Source organism: Lepisosteus platostomus, chromosome 5 (genome assembly GCF_059453375.1).
Source record: "Lepisosteus platostomus isolate fLepPlt1 chromosome 5, fLepPlt1.hap1, whole genome shotgun sequence".
NCBI classification, from domain to species: domain Eukaryota; kingdom Metazoa; phylum Chordata; class Actinopteri; order Semionotiformes; family Lepisosteidae; genus Lepisosteus; species Lepisosteus platostomus.
In genome coordinates, this window is record NC_142615.1 from 39,105,920 (window position 1) to 39,123,613 (window position 17,694).

The 17,694-nt window shown below is 42.7% G+C and overlaps 1 non-coding gene across 1 annotated transcript; it reads left to right on the forward strand.

Moving 5' to 3' along the window:
• The first annotated feature begins 17,317 nt into the window (after positions 1-17,317).
• On the forward strand, positions 17,318-17,410 carry trnar-ucu (transfer RNA arginine (anticodon UCU)). The gene is made up of 2 exons: positions 17,318-17,354; positions 17,375-17,410. It is a non-coding gene; the product is annotated as a tRNA-Arg (tRNA).
• The last annotated feature ends 284 nt before the right edge of the window (positions 17,411-17,694 follow it).

Here is a 17,694-nt window from a genome sequence, read left to right on the forward strand (position 1 = left end):
AAGCGTGTGTCCAACATGATCTGTCTGTCCCTGATCTCCTCCTGCTCCTAACTCCTCCCACAGCTGCAATCTCCACTTCAGGATCTCATTTTCCACATGACCCATCTTTCCAGAAACTGTGAGATGCTGCGGAGTTTGTCTTCTCCTCGTCCTCAGAGTCACACATCCTGTTTCAGAAACATTCTGAGACTTCGTAAGCAATCAATTTGAGCAAAACCTCCATGAAAGCGTGAAACTGAGTTTCCAGATCGAATAGCAAATTTGCCATATTTATTCAGAGTCCATCACAATCACAGAGTTACTGGTGTGCCGATCTACTGAAATGACAAAATGAGACTTTTGTGCACCTGCGGGTCTATTTCAGTGCCAGTTCCTACACTTGTATAAATATTTTGTTACATCAGTCTACAATTTTTATCCACAGTCCAATATCTTCTAAATTAAGAATAATTCCTGTTTACATTACATTTTACACTAGGGATTCCCTCAAAAATAAACTTGCTTGTAAGAATGATAAGAAATGACATACATAATGAGAAGATTTACTTGTATTCACATAAAGTAAATTCTCCACATAAAGAAACTCTCCACAATTTTCCCATTGTGGGAAATATGACCATCATATTCTTGCTAAGCGGTTTCTCTGTTTTTTCTCCTATTATCATTGTCAGCGATCACAAGAAGGAAAAAAACACAGCTGTCAAGAGTGGGATTTGAATCCACACCTCCACTCAAAGACCAGAACACCCAAGCAAGTTGGAAAGATACAAGTCCTTAAATCTAGTGCCTTAGACCACTCGGTCATCCTGATGGGTGCTGGAGAAAGGTGTGCTGAATACACCAGTAGTTCACTAAACTGAGTTTCTTCTCTATGCTGGAGAAGTGCCAAGTTGGCTATTGTAGCCTAAATGGATTGCGGCAATCAAACATACGGGCTATTCGGAGTGTGTTTTCTAACTTTAGCGTAATAATTTTCCTGATGCCTTGGAGGAACAGAAATGATAGATTGTCTTTACAACCTTGGTCTCCTAATAAGGAATGGGATCAGTGTAAGACAGCTTTCCTCTTCAGGGAACCAAGATTTTTTAATGTCAAGATTGCATATGATGTGATGTGTAAACATTTACAAGGCTGAAGTTGGCTTCTTATTTGCGTTTTTCATTCCACCTTAAATGCTGCTGATGTAATATTATGCCGCCTTTTGCCTGTAGATGGCTCTTTATAGTCTTTTTTAAATGTACTAATTTGGATGGATTACTGTACATATCCTCAGAAAATTGGAATATGTAAGTAAATAGTGACTGTCCAGATTGCATTTTTGTATGAAACACATTTCAGAAAATTGAAAACCAATTTTCAAAACTCACAATAACACAAACTGGCATGTTAGACAATGAGTAAGTAAAACAAAGGCAGTGAATTCACTGGCACTTTTTGCATATTTACCACAACCTTGCCTTCTGATCATTAAAAGTCTCCTATACTTGCATTTTACAAGACATTTTAATATAGCAGTATTAAATGGGACATTAAGAACATGGCATATGAAAATATATGGTTAACCGAGGATGAGCAAAGTGTGATTGCACTTTCTGCTTTTTTGCTCTGAACCTACCAGCTGGTTATAAAAACATCTCAAAATTCTGACACTGAGATATGAGAGACTATCAAAATCCTGGACTTCAGGAAATTTTATTGTACCTTTTTTTAAATATCACCCTCTGAACATGGCATGAGAGAATACATTGGCAAATAGTGATTGCAATTTCTGCTGTTTTGCTGTGACCCTCACTCCCGATTATAAAATTGTCTCACAGTTCTGACACTGAGGAGCTTTACTGCTTTCAGAGGGTCTTTTATCGATGCTGCTGTAGTAGAGAAGTGACATAATCACAAACGCGGACAATTGCTACTTTCTAATTCTATAAATAGGAGTCCCAATGAACAATTCTGGGACATGGTACATCTTTAATAATTTTTAAATAAGTTTCAGTTTGGAAAAACTACATTCACCAGAAGCTACCGAAACCAGTAAAGTTCACATAATGCGTAATCCAACAACGTTTGGGGGTGAAAATGAGTATTTCCTGCTATGAATACTAACACTGTTACAGGGTGCGTTTAGGACTATTTTAGCTCAGATAAAGCTGTCAGTTCATCTTTCATTTTTACTCCATGAATATTGGCAATGTTATTGCTACTGAGCGGTAAAGGTAGATTCTGCCAATACTTCATGAGATCTTTTTTAATATTTCTGGTCCCATACAAAAAGCCAAAAGTATCGATTGCATGTAACTGATAAAATCTCTCTTTGAGGGACGTTATAATACGTGTAAAATAAATGGAAACTTTATCAGCTTTAATTAAATGTGGCATTGTGAAATCAACCTGTAGCCCTACGGAATGCAGTCACTCTCCCAGTGACAGCGGCAGGAGCAGAGAGATTATATCAGAGCACGAACAGAGAGTTCGGAAATCAAGGGAAATTGATTTACAGAACATTTTACTAAACTTTCCTATCTGCTCGGCCTTACTGAAGTATTTTAGCTTTTTTGTCTATTTCTATACTTTACAGTAGATAGTGTTTAGCCAGAGAAGAGAGATACAAGCGCTATACCCCCAAAGTAACCGCCGATTCCAATAACCTTAACAAAAGCAGGAAGATCTCCAACACAGGCTGGAGACGCTGTGTCCGGGTTCAGCGGTTGTACAATTCGCGTGTTCTCCCTCCTTTATTACCTTCATAAACCCCTCTCAAACCACAACAAACTCACAGAATATTTCGGTGAACAAATACTGGGTCTTTCTTTCTGAAATCACAGGCAGAAAAAATAACCACGCTGAAATAAATTTCCTAAAATCCAATAAAGTCCAGTCACGTTCAGGTACGATTCTGATGTATCTGAATAGTGTGGGCGGAGATTGTTTATCCACTGGGCTCTGCACGCGTGGGTTCGAATCCCACTCTTGTCGGTTTGAGCCTTTGACTTTTGCGTTTGCGGTCTGTTGCTACTGTAGTAGAGCACTACATTTCTATCATTGGCTGAACGTGGCTTAAAGCAGTAGCTGACAGACGATAGTCTCTTAATATTTAGGCTAAATTTATGTTTTGTGCTGCTTTCACCTGATATTAATAGCAGTCCTGATGAACGGTTTTGGGACATGGCGCATCTTGAAAAATGTTCTTGTTAATTTTAGTTTGGAAAAAATGCACTCACCAGAAACCGGAACTGGTCGTGTTTACATAATGCGCAATGCAATAGCAAAGTTTGGATTTGAAAAAAATCTTGCTATGAGTCCTTAGCTGTTACAGGAGGCGTTTAAGGACTTTTAGCTCATAAATTCATCTTACATTTCTACTCTATCAATATTAGCAATGTTATCTTTACCTATCATTAAATGTATTTTTTCATGGAGAAAACGTGCACCAGGAAATGTTGTTTAGAAGAAGTGAGTTAACATGAAAAGTGACCTAATTTACCGGAGCAAATGCTCACCTAGCAAGATCTGCTTTACTACAAGAGAGACGTAGAGTGAAAGACGCGATAATTTCACGCCATTGTGGAACAAAACGCTATTTTCGTTGCGACACATAAACTCTTTGTCTGATTAAAAGTTGTAACGCCCTCGCCTGGTGGTGAGGAGGAAGCACCCCTAGGCACTCGTAGTACCGCAGGGCATGCTGGGAGTGGTAGCCAGGGAGAGTCTGAGGGTCAGCACGATGACCAGCGGCTGACCTTACCTGTGTAAATAATGTCCTAGTAGTTCTAGTGCCCTGTGTAGTCTTATAAGTGTATAGCGTGTTGTTAAGTAATTGCCACCCTAAAGATGTGTACGTGTTCTGTCAGTCTCCTCATGTGCGTGTATATCCTGTGTTTGGTTTTGTGGTTGTTAAAGAATAAAGCTATTGCTTGGTTTGTTAATCGCGTCTCCACTGGTCCTTTGTTCTGAGAAGAACCTGTAAACGCTACATTGGTGTCAGAAGCAGGAAGGATGGACAAATCTTGGCAGACATTAGCTGATTCTGTCAAGTGCTGGCTGACTCTAAAAGAGACAGAACCCATCGGCAGCACACATAGAGAGCCTGAGCAACTCCTGGGTGCGACAGGTGGCCACAGCCCTTACCAGGGCTATCCAGTAGTGGTCCTGCTGGTAGAATTGGGGCGACTGCCCTCTACTCCCGCCCAGTCGATGCCCCAAAGAGAAGATACCCTCCCTGCCGTAGCCGATCAGCGATTCCCACACCCATCAGCGCGGGTGCGACCCGGGTGGCTATGACGGGGAAGCGCCTCGGGAAACCTACGAGGAGCAGTTCAAGCTTGCGGCCCAGACGAATGGCTGGTGCCAGGTGGAGATGGCCTGCCACCTGGCGGCGGCGCTGGAAGGAGCGGTCTGCCAGGTGCTCCTGGATGTCTCGGAGGAGTCCATCGAGGGGGAAGAGGAGACAGCCCGTGCAGCGACCCCCGCGGAACAGCCCCGCACGCTGTTTTGCGACTGCTGCGGGAAGAGGCGACACCGAGCCCGGTTCTGCTGGGCACCCGAACCTCGCACTCCTCGATCGGTGTCGGGAAACGGGAACGGGTCGGCTCAGCACGGGGACGGCCGCCCTTGAACACCTCAACCCCCTCTCCGGAGAGCGCTGTGAAGACCGGCGTCCCTCACACCACCGTGGGGCGAGTCGGCTGTAGGGGCCTTTACCTCCACTGCCAAATCGAGGAAGAACCCTGCTTGGCCCTGCTCGACACTGGTTCATCGGTAACCCTACTTCGGCCAGGCATCCTCCCCGACACCGAGGACACCAACCCCCCAGGATGGGAGGCCTCCAGCCTGCGGCTAAGAACCGTGACGGGACAGCTCGCCGCAGTCCGGGGGAAAAAGGTGCTTGCCTTCCGTCTAGGTGCAGCGACGGTGCGCCACCCCTGCTACCTCACACCCATCCAGGAGGACTGCATTCTGGGGCTGGACCTACTGGAGCGAGTGGGGGCCAGTTTGGACTTGGGCCGGCAGGAGTTGGTGTGGCAGGGGGAGCAACTTCACCTGGTGGATGGCAGGCCCGGCGAAGGCCGAGGGACGCGGGCTTGCCGGAGCTGGGGGAAAAAGAGGCAGTGGCTGCGGCGGCAGACCGGGCCTGTGAGCCGGGGAGCGAGAGTGCCGGATCCTGCCCCCGAGTCGCCCGGGAGGCCAGACAAGGCGGCGGCGGTTGTGTGGAAGCGAGGCGCGCCGTTGAGGACCTCTACCAACACGACATCGAGACTGGTGACACTCTGCCAATCGCATCCCACCTGGACGCATTGCTCACGCCAAGCGGACCGCCGCCGAGGAAAAGATCCGGGAGATGGGAGTGATTGAGCCCTCCGCGAGCCCTCGGCGCCAAAAAAAAGAAGGCTCGTGGAGGTTCTGCGTAAACTACCGCAAGCTGAACGAGGTCACCTGGAAGGATTCCTACGCCCTAACGAGGATAGACGATGCCAAGGACTACATCACCGGGTCGACCTGGTTCAGCTCCCTTGACCTCCGCTGTGGCTAGTGGCAGGTACCACTCGCTCGAAGCTTCTGGTAGTTTACTGCCTTTGGCCTGTGCAATGCCCCGGCGATTTTCAAGAGGCTGATGGAGAGGGTGCTGGCATCGGTCCTGTGGAACCAGTGTGTGCTGTATCTGGACGATCTGCTGGTTCATGCCCAGGGTTTCGACCAGGCCTTGACGAACCTCCAGGCGGTGCTGGCCTGCATCCGCCGTGCTGGCCTGAGGCTCAATCCCCGCAAGTGTGAGCTCCTGAGGCAGGAGGTGACCTTCCTGGGACATGTTGTTGGACTGTGAGGGGTGGCTACAGACCGAGGTAAGGTCGCCTCAATGAGGGGTTGGCCGACCCCCCGCACTGTTGCGGAGCTGCGCAGCTTTCTGGGGTTGGCTTCGTATTACCGGAGGTTTGTCCAGGACTTTGCCAGCATCGCTCCCCCGCTGCACCGCCTCACCGACAAGGGCCGCCGTTTCGACTTCGACTCGGGCTGCGAGACGGCTTTCAGCTGGTTACCTGAAGCTCTGGTGGGGGCCCCCGTGCTAGCCTTCCCCGATCCGTGGTTACCGTATATCCTGGATACCGACGCGAGTGACTCGGGGGTGGGCGCGGTGTTGGCGCAGGAGGGGCCAGATGGGGAGCGGGTAGTTGCCTACTACAGTCGGGCTTTGACTAGGGCTGAACAGAACTACTGCGTGACCCGGTGATGGTGATGGCGGCGGTCCACCACTTTAGGCCGTACCTGTTCAGGACCCGGTTCCGGTTGAGGACCGACCATGCGTCCCTCACCTGGCTGCTCCACTGTAAGGAGCCAGAGGGGCAGATTGTGCGATGGATAGAGGTCCTGCAGGAATCCTGCAGGATGTTTGCCAGGATAGGGGTGCCGGAGGAGTTACACAGTGACCAGGGTTGTAACTTCGAATCCAAGGTCTTCGCCAGAGTGTGCCAGCGCCTGGGGATCTCTAAGACGTGGACCATCCAATCCATCCCCAGAACGACAGGTTGGTGGAGCGGTTTAATCGGACTTTAATTGGTTTGAAGAGTTCTGCTGTGTTTTTGTGGTTAAGGCGATGGACATGAAGTCCATCGGGGTCTCCCTGCGCAGGTTCAAGTCCTGCCGACTACGACAATCTCCTTATGTCATCGTGTGCCTGCATAAAAATGGAAACGCACTGCTCTACTTTTAAAACGCTAAATTGCTTGAAACCGCTGCCTTGGAAACAAATTCTTCAGTGTCCACGAATGACATTTCGCAGCTGAAAGCAGATAAGGATGCTTTTAGTGTTCGTGTGTCTTGTGCCCTACTTCCAGCCTTTGAAAACCTAATTAGTAAAGCTGAAAGAACGGACTCCATGGGTGTTGGTCGTGCACAAGGAGGAGCTGTGACAATAGCAGAGCACGAGTGAGGATGGCGCAGATGGAAACTCGTTTTCATGCGCTCCTAAGAAAATAAAAGTCGAAACCCGAAACAGTAGGAGCCATAAGAGTAAATGCCTCCTAACAGCTAGCAAGCGCTCCTAGTTAGTGTCATGGTGTGTGTCCCTGCCTGTCATGCGGGAAACTGGGGTTTGATTACCGATGGGGAGACAGGTAGCTTTTTTACAGTCAGATTCCAATCTCTAATGCTGTGTGTGAGAGTTTCCGTTACATTCCTTTTCTCACATTTTCTGATGACTATTCCAAATGGGCACCCTGTCAACTCCTAATACTTTTAAAAAACCTGCCTGCATGTTTGATTATTTTTATTTTAAAAAAGTTCAATATTGATCATAACTAAAGAAATTAATGATCACGAACAAAAAAAAAAGGGCTGAAGATGCGAGTCGCTCTTGAATTAGAGCTGGGTGACACGGGCTTCTGTTCTGATATGATTGTACGAGAATCAAGAGGAATCGCTTCTCTCCTATGGAGCATGAGCTGAATCAGCAGTGAGACATTTCGCGTGTTCATGCATATGTCAATGCATTAACCTACATCGTAAAACTAAAACTAAATTAAAAACTAACATTAAGTTATCAGAGACATTAAATTATATACAAACAAGACACAGGCAAAGTAATAATTCTACATTAAGTGTCCTACACTGACCAAACTAATTGAAATGGTCTGATTCAGAGCCTGTGCAGTTCGTGCTAAATAGAACGACACCAGTACTGAACCCTCAGCACCGTACTGAGCACAAGTTGAGCTGCTCTCCAACTTTGCTACCCATGGTATTTCATTCCAAAAGAGCTCAGAGAAGGAGCTGATCTCCAGACAGTAGTGTTAAGTTGTCTGCAGCCTCATGCGAATTTCGACAATTTACCCAAAGTGTTTTCTATAGCTTTCAGGTGCAGTTAATTTATATAAAGGAAGGTAAATCGTTTTAACGCAACAAAAGCCAGGCAGGAGTCAAACATACAATTTCCTGATCTGAAGTCAGACGCGTTATCCATTATGCCATTGGTCTTACATCGCTCAATTGCACCATAGTGACCTCAGTGCCACTAATAGTAATACATACTGTATTTCTGATTGAGCGCTGAGTGCAAAGGTTGAATAAGCTTTGCTCCTGCCAACGATTCGGCGTGAAAAAACACAGCTTTAAAGTTTCACAGACAAATGCAGCATGCCAACAAAACCAATTTTAAAAACAACTACGGCACACTACGATTCGCACTGACTCTGAAAAGTGATCACGGCAGATGTTGTTCCCCGCTGAAGAGACCAAAGAGCATTGCTGTTGGGAAGACAAAATGAGGCTTTTTTCTGCCTTGATGTTAAGCTAACAAAGACTATCTTGAAACACCTAGTTCAGTCTCTCAACACACTGTCAAGCAAAGTTTTTACCCATTGAACCTGCAATAGAAGGATGGTCTTAACCCACAAACACTTAGCAGCAGTGAAATTAAAACCTACCCCTGCGAAGAAATTGGAGCACAAACCCAGCACCTTAGACCACCCAGCCACACTCCCAACACCTTACTTTTATCAGAGAACGCCGGGTTCAGCTCTTGGTGTCCAATGCTTGAAAACGACAGCATCTTCGTTTTCCGAGATGTTTCCTATCACTTCTTTGTCAGCTCTGAATATAGTTCTTCTTTGGAGCAGGCTTCAGACCTTTTATTTAATGTATAAAGGAGGACGCATTCCTAAACATGTAATTCCTGTTTTAGAAATGTTTTGGGTGGTGTGTTTTATATAGTATTCTGATTGTATTCAGAATAACAGTATTCTGATTGTATTCTGTAGACCTGTGTAGCAATCGTACTGGATGTGACATGGATTCTGAAATGTTTCTTGAAAAGGTATTTAGGGTTGCTTGAATCTATAACAAAAAAAGTGACCCGAAACTTCCTACAGATGCAGCCATTCAAAATGGGTGGGGTATTTCGCGGTATAAATTTTGAGCTTTTAAATTTAAACTGTGTATTACAGCATGTTAATCATCAGTCATTAAAAAGCTGGTATATTTTATGAAAGCAAGATTGCTCAGTTGGACAAAAGTACACAACCTACCTTTATCAGAAATATTTATGCATCAAAGCCTTTACCGAAGATATTACTAATAGTATTAATAATGAATGACTTTGGACAAGCTGTAAACTCAAAGTATAATTTCTTTAGCACATTTGTACAAGCACTTGGAATCTGTCCAAGCCCTACTTTGTCAGGCATTCTCTTTAACTGCAACGGACATAAAAACTCCCTTGCTTTTAACAGAGCGTTTCATAATTTCTAACTACGAAAATTATTTAAACTGCGACACTTATCATTCAACCAGAGCTCAAAATATCACAAGGATCCTCAAGAGGATCCTCCTTTTCCGTATACCAGATATTATGGAACCACTTCAGAAGGATGTCAGCCAGCCAGATTCCAGGAATCGGTACTTTAAAGAAAAAATACACACCGATATTCCATTTCTCCCTTAACATTTTAAGCATCGAAGTCTTTAACTAACATGTGAAATAGCGTGTTAAAAAGTGGTAGTTTTAAGCTTTTCTGCTAATATAATATGGAATCCCGTATCGAAAGAAATTAATAACGATATGATTATATTCGTGTACTGAGACATTTCTTTGAAAAAATAGAATAGCAATATTATGGACAATTAATTGACTTTTATATTTCTAAATATCAGAACATGATCGAATTTAAGTCATTTTAATAACAATGAACAGTCACCTATGCGTTACAATATAAACATTTATATTGATTTAAATCACGTTTTGATTTAAATCGCAAACGCGTGTTTAAATATATGTGTTTTTTGATTCACAATCAGACAAATGCAACATAAATTGATATATTTATCTTCTAAGTATCTTAATAAACTTTCAGCATAGCTTTCTCCCCATTTAGATTTATTTTTCTTGGGATCTTGGGATCAAACGTGGAAAGATTAGATTGTAATCGTTTATATTTTTTAAATACATTTTAGAAAAGTGTAATCTATACTAAAAAGCTGTACACCACCTGCTATAAAGATACATATTGTAATACTTTCGGGCTCGGATAGGACGGACACAAGAACTCAGACTTGCGGACTTAAATCTCAACAAAACCACAACAAATCTCAATATCTAGTATGAATTATTTGTAATACAAACCAAAAATAGCCCGCAAACTCACTCAAATTCCTCCAATTATCATAATCCCGCCCCTTATGCAAAACCAAACTCTCCTCCCATCCCAGTTTATCCTCTTTATCATAAACAAAATCCAGCTCAATTTTCAACATAAAGCATTACACAAAATCAATACCTTAACACTCTATACTCAACAACGATAATTCACAAACAACCAGAACATGTAACTCCACATTCCCAAATATACCTCATTTCCATAGCCCCGCCCCTTATGCAAAACCAACATCCCTCCCCTGTTCTCTCTCTCGTAATCGTTTTTATTTTTAAATAAATTTCAGCAAAGTCATGTATTTTAAAAATCTTAAGATTTCTATATTTATGTCTTTATTTAGTGGTTTCATTAGTCACAAAGGCTAAACTTTCTTGGAAAAATGTATTTTATGTAAACCATGTTTGCTATTAATTCATTTAGGGCTAGAATATGTTCATTGTCTTCCAATGAAAGAAGGGTTCCTTTCGCCGTAGTCGGGTTGACATTAGAAGCTTGCCACGCCCGGACTGTTACACCAGCGCATTAGCATGTTAAAGCGATTTCATTGAGGAGCCTACCTTTCTTAACTAGTAAGTAATGTACTTTTGGAGGGGAGAGGTGTCTTTCGCTGGAAACTTGCCCCCTTCTACTTTGAAAATACCTGTGAAACCGGTTTAATTCATCACAGCCAGCACTCCCGCAGAGAGGGGGGTTGTCCTCGTTAATGTCTTAGCCGGAACACATCATTATATCTCATTTTGTATTTCTATAAAAAAATCGTTTGCCCAGCCTAACACTATTGTTGTTATTGTTTTAATCCTGTAAAAAGCGCTTTGAGCAGCACAGCTTTCTCACCAGTTAGATTACTTTTTGATACCATCCTTACACAATGCAGAAACTTCTTGTATTTTCCGATGACATACAAGTGGAAAGATTACAGATTTCAATTGTCTTTTTTCTGAACCAGGGAAAATCTGATCATGTTTCTCTATAACAATAATAAAAAACTTTATTTTACATATCACCTTATATATATATATCATCATATAGTGGCATCTCAAAGCAATACAGTTGATGTAAACCACAGATTACAAAGTAAATACCCAGACAAACGCAAACGCGTTTTTTATAAAATGCTTTTATTCATTCAGCAGAGAGAGTGTAAAACCTGGGCATAACAGCTATTCCTTTTTCTGATCACCCGCTCTCTGGATACACGTCTCACCTGTCCTGTTCTTTGTTTTCCTAATTTGCTGATTATGCCTTCTGCGATCCACTCCTGCCCTCACACCTAAAGAAGACTATTTTAAATTTATTTGCGTGGTCCATTGTGCAATTAACACTTGTATGTCCTGTCCTTAAGGTGATATCACATAAAGGTGATATGTAAAACAATGTTTTTTTTATTGTTATAGAGAAACATGATCAGATTTTCCCCGTATCAGAAAAAAAGATTTAAAGTATACTACTTTGTCACTAGTATACTTTTAATACAGTCTTTGCTGTGCTCTTGAGGATCCTTGTGATATTTCGAGCTCTGGTTGAATGATAAGTGTCGCAGTTTAAATAATTTTCGTAGTTAGAAATTTGAAACGCTCTGTTAAAAGCAAGGGAGTTTTTATGTCCGTTACAGTAAAAGAAAATGCCTGACAAAGCAGGGCTTGGACAGATTCCAAGTGCATTTTTGCAATTTACGTTGCATTGTGCTGCTGTAATACAGTTTAAAATAATTAAAAGTCTAAACAGTATCAGCTTTATTTATGGGTTGCAATTTTAAAAAAGTCAAAAACCGCACTCAAAATGCAATTTAGAGCTTTCTGGCAAGAGGAGAGACCCAAATTAATAATGTAACATGCCACTGCATGAACAAGGTTATACTGCTATTTCCTTAGATACGCGATTAAAAAAATAATTTTTATTAAATTTTTAATAAAATGCTTTTGTTCACTCAATTTCAGGAAGACTAAGGAAGGACTAAGGGAATTGTCATCTGTTGTGGAAGCTCTGTGAGCTCGGTGACTTTGAGACCACTTGTTATCCCAGGTTGTTTGAATCGCCACAATTCAAATAGAGAAAAAAGAGCTGACTGACAAGATTTAAGATGTGGCTGTCAATGTTGGATTTAAAAAAAAACACATTGCCCGACGTTAGTTGCATTGCTTGAAAAATAATTTTATTTCGAGAGACTGGATAAGTAATTCAAGTGTTTTTTTTTTTAACTTCCTGAAAAACAAATAATAATTTAACTATATCTGCAAACGTTTTATGATATGTCGCTGTTGTGAATGTCTGTGGAGTGTATCTTATTTGCCTGTCTGTCCTGGCTGTGCTCTCTCTCTCTCTCTCTCTCTCTCTCTCTCTCTCTCTCTCTCTCTCTCTCTCTCTCTCTCTCTCTCTCTCTCTCTCTCTCTCTCTCTCTCTCTCTGTCTCTCTCTCTCTCTGTCTCTCTCTCTCTCTCTCTCAATTCAAGGTGCTTTATTAGCATGACAGATCGGTACAATCAGTGTTGGGTATTTACTTTGCTTTGAGATGCCACTTTTAAAGGTGATATATAAAATCAAGGCTTTAACTTGCTTTAACTCCGCAAGTCTGAGTTCTTGTGTCTGTCCTATCCGAACCCGAAAGTATTACAATATGTATATTTATAGCAGGTGGTGTACAACTTTTTAGTATAGATTACACTTTTCTAAAATTTATTAAAAAAATAAAAACGATTACAATCTAATCTTTCCATGTTTGATCCCAAGATCCCAAGGAAAATACATCTAAACGGGGAGAAAGCTATGCTGAAAGTTTATTAAGATACTTAGAAGACAAAGATATCAATTTATGTTGCATTTGTCTGATTGTGAATAAAAAAACACATATATTTAAACCCGCGTTTGCGATTTAAATCAAAACGCGATTTAAATCAATATAGATGTTTATATTGTAATGCATAGGTGACTATTCATTGTTATTAAAATGACTTAAATTCGATCATGTTGTGATATTTAGAAATATAAATTTGTTTGGTGCGAGTGAGGTTTTATTTAATCTCTGACCCAGGGAAATGTTTTATTTTTTCAAAGAAATGTTTGTTGAAAAAAAAGTCATGACTCCAGCAGGATTCAAACACACAGCATGTGAGGTAGGAGTCAGGAGCCTAACCCACAGTGCCACCGGCAAGGTCACATGCAGAGTGCTGAAAAAGCACTACAGAAACATTATCAATAGACAATGTACAGCGTGTACTATTCTTGTGTTGCGGTACATGAATATAATTATATCGTTATTAATTTCTTTAGATACGCGATTCCATATTATATTCCCTTTTAATCAAATTCTAAAAGTATGCTTGTTGACTCCAGTATCACATTAGTTAAAGACTTCGAAGCTTAAAATGTTTAGGGAGAAATGGAATACTGGTGTGTATTTTTTATTTAAAGTATAGAGACCAGCCATATACTGTATGTTTATGATCCAAAATTAATATCGTTTATGGCCTTCACACGCGTTACAGTATGCTCCTATTCTTTTTATGCTCAGGTACTAAGATTTCCCTTCAGTGGTAAAATTCCATATGAATATTCAATGCTAAAATGGGCACAGTAAAGACATTTACTGTAAATCTTTCTACGACCGACCAACGGACTACGAGTGCCCCTGTCGGTCAACCAATCACGTACCGCGGTATTTTGCGTCATCGCGCGTCACAATGCGCGACGCCGTAGCCAATTACCTCCGGTATGTGTCTGTACTGCGCACTTTGAATGGCTGCATCTGTACCTTCCAATCACTGATGTCGCTCTCCCTAAACCTTAACGTGATGTTTTGCAGATGTGCAGTGTGCCTTTACTCCTGTATTAAAAACGACCTCTGTTGTCGGGCGGAGTTGAAGGAGAACTAACTGCACAGAAAAAGTATGTAACGATAAAATGTTTCTACACTTCAGAATGTCCCTTTAAATCCCTGCTCACACACGTCGGTGTGGGGAGCGGGCAGGTAGAGAGCTTTTCCAGAAACTCATGCAGTAGTATCTCTCTCCACGCTTTTGGAAAGAAAAGAGTGGCTCCAGTGCAGGGTAAGGTCAGAACAGCTGGTCTGATTGTCAAATTAAAATCAACAGGGAAATTGAACAATACAGAAATCAGAGCAGTATACAATAGGAAGCAAGCAAACAAAATGCTCAGCAAAATCGTAGTTGAGTAAATTGGTGTAAAAAAAATATTTGTAAGCAAAGGAGAGCCCGTGCTGCGTGTGAAACACATCAATAGTTCAGCATTTCTGAAACGTTTAATTGAATTGACAAAGAAATCCTCTCCTTAAACTTCAAAAAAGGATTATCTGTGGAGCCAGCAGGCGAAACACTGCAGTTGCCCGTTTCTCACAGGTGTTTGAAGTTGTGGATAACATTTAGTTAAACCTAATAACTGGTTGGGCCACCCTTAGAAGCAACAACTGCAATCAAGCGTTTGCGATAACTGGCAATGAGTCTTTCACAATGCTGTGGAGGAATTTTGGCCCACTCATCTTTGCAGAATTGTTGTAGTTCAGCCACATTGGAGGGTTTTCGAGCCTTAACCGCTTTTTTAAGGTCATGCCACAACATCTCAATCGGATTCAGGTCAGGACTTTGACTAGGCCACTCCAAAGTCTTCATTTTGTTTTTCTTAAGCCATTCAGAGGTGGACTTGCTGGTGTGTTTTGAACTTGAACTTGAACTTTATTGCCATATGTAACCGGTACTGGTACAATGGAATTCTTACTTACAGAAAGTCTCTCGATTGTAAAACAAGTGTAAAAAACAAGACAAAGTGCAAACAGTGCATCAAGACAATGTACAAACAAACAATAGACAATGTGCAAGTAAACATGTAGACAGTTTGAATGTAAACAATACAGACGTGTAAACAATGACTGGAGATGTGCAATAGATAAGAAATCATAAAGAGGTAGATGGTGATGGTGTAGGTGTGGTCCGAGGGGGATGGCTAAATTTGTTCGCCAGTCTCACTGCTTGTGGATAGAAGCTATTGAAGAATCTAGTGTTAAGTGTCCGTATGCTCTTATATCTCTTGCCTGAGGGCAGTGGGGTGAAGAGCTCATCCCCGGGGTGTTGACTGTCCTCTGTGATGGCCAGAATTCTACCACGGCAGCGGTCCTCATAGAGCTGTTTAATCTCGTTGAGACCGCAGCCGATGATCTTCTGGGCCATATTGACCATTCTCTGTAGTGCCTTTCTTTCTCGCGAAGAGGTGTTACCATACCACACAGTGATCCCATTGGTGAGGATGCTCTCGATGGTGCAGCAGTAGAAGTTCACCAACACATGTATTGGCATCCCCCATCACTTGAGGCACCTCAAGAAATAAAGGCGCTGCTGAGCCTTCTTCATGATAGAGTCAGTGTTCACAGTCCAGGTTAGATCTTTAGAGATGTGAATTCCCAAAAACCTAAAGCTGGTGACTGTTTCCACTTCTGTTCCATCAATACTGAGTGGGCTGTGAGTGTATGGCCTGTGTCTCCGAAAGTCCACTATTAGCTCTTTCGTTTTCTTTATGTTCAAGTCCAGGTTATTGCTATGACACCACCTAAGCAGCTGTACAACTTCATCCCTGTAAGTGGACTTGTCATCATCACTGATCAGTCCTATTATAGTGGTGTCATCGGCAAACTTAATGATGCGGTTGTTGCAGTGTCTTGCTGTGCAGTCGTGAGTAAATAGGGAGTACAACCTTGGACTCAGACAGCAGCCTTGTGGGGTTCCAGTGCTCAGGGTGAGTGGTGTTGATGTTTTATTGCCTATCCGCACCACCTGTGGTCTCTCGATAAGAAAGTCCAGCAGCCAGTTGCAGACAGAGTTGCACAGATCTAATCCCCTGAGCTTTGTCACCAGTTGACTGGGTATGATGGAATTGAATGCTGAACCGTAGTCCACAAACAGCATTCTCACATACGAGTTCTTAGTGTCCAGGTGTTCCAAGGTTGTATGCAGAGCCAGGGAGACAGCATCATCCACTGATCTGTTGTTCTGGTAGGCGAACTGCAAGGGGTCCAGGGACTCTGTGATGGAGGAGTTGATGTGTGACAACACCAGCTTCTCCAGGCATTTCATCACCACAGATGTTAATGCTACTGGGCAGTAATCATTCAGGCATGTCACTTTTGTCTTTTTGGGGGTTGGAACAATAGTGTTTTTTTTAAAGCAGGTGGGGACCATGGACTGTGACAGGGAGGAGTTAAAGATGTCTGTAAACACTGTGGTCAGCTGGGCTGCACATGTCCTCAGGACGTGAGAGGGTATCCCATCAGGCCCTGCAGCCTTACGGATTTTCACCCTGCTCAGAGTCTTCTGCACGTCCTGCTCTGAGAGTTTCAGAACAAACTCGCCCTGCACACTTGGGGTCTTCTCAGCATTGCCCGTGTTCAGAGCATCAAAGTGGGCAAAGAAGTTTGCCCGCTTTGGATCATTGTCCTGCTGCAGAACCCAAGTGCGCTTCAGCTTGAGGTCACGAACAGATGGCCGGACATTCTCCTTCAGGATTTTTTGGTAGACAGCAGAATTCATGGTTCCATTTACCACAGCAAGTCTTCCAGGTCCTGAAGCAGCAAAACAGCCCCAGACCATCACACTACCACCACCATATTTTACTGTTGGTATGATGTTCCTTTTCTGAAATGCTGTGTTACTTTTACGCCAGATGTAATGGGACACACACCTTCCAAAAAGTTCAACTTTTGTCTCGTCAGTCCACAGAGTATTTTCCCAAAAGTCTTGGGGGTCATCAAGATGTTTTCTGGCTCATCAGTGGTTTTCGTCTTGGAATTCTGCCATGCAGGCCATTTTTGCCCAGTCTCTTTCTTATGGTGGAGTCATGAACACTGACCTTAACTGAGGCAAGTGAAGCCTGCAGTTCTTTGGATGTTGTTGTGGGGTTTTTTGTGACCTCTTGGATGAGTCTTCGCTGTGCTTTTGGGGTAATTTTGGTCTTTAGAAATGGCTTTATAAACTTTTCCAGACTGATAAATCTCAATCACTTTTTCACACAGGGCCATGTAGGTTTAATTTTTCCCTTAATAATAAAAACCTTCATTTAAAAACTGCATTTTGTGTTTACTTGTGTTATCAATTTGTTTGATGATCTAAAACTTTCAGTGTGACAAACATGCAAAAAAATAAGAAATCAGGAAGGGGGCAAACACTTTTTCATACAGCTGGCTCTGTGGCGCAATGGAGAGCGCGTTGGACTTCTAGGCCTTGATAGAATGAAGTCATTCAAAGGTTGTGGGTTCGAGTCCCACCAGAGTCATGTATCACTTTTATTGAACCTTTCGAAATCCTCTGGGGATTGGTGTTGATCAAGTCAAATACAGGACTTCTTAAGAGTCCACAGTTGAAAATGAACCAGCAGCCACAAGAAAGAAATTAGCACTGGACTGTGATCACATCACTCCTGTCCTGGAGTCCTTGCACTGGCTTCCTGTCAACTTCAAAATCCTCAAGCTCAGCTATAAGGCTCTCCATGGCTTGGCACCTCAGTACTTGTCTGGGTTATCGCCCTACTCCCCACCTCACAACCTTCGCTCTTCTAAT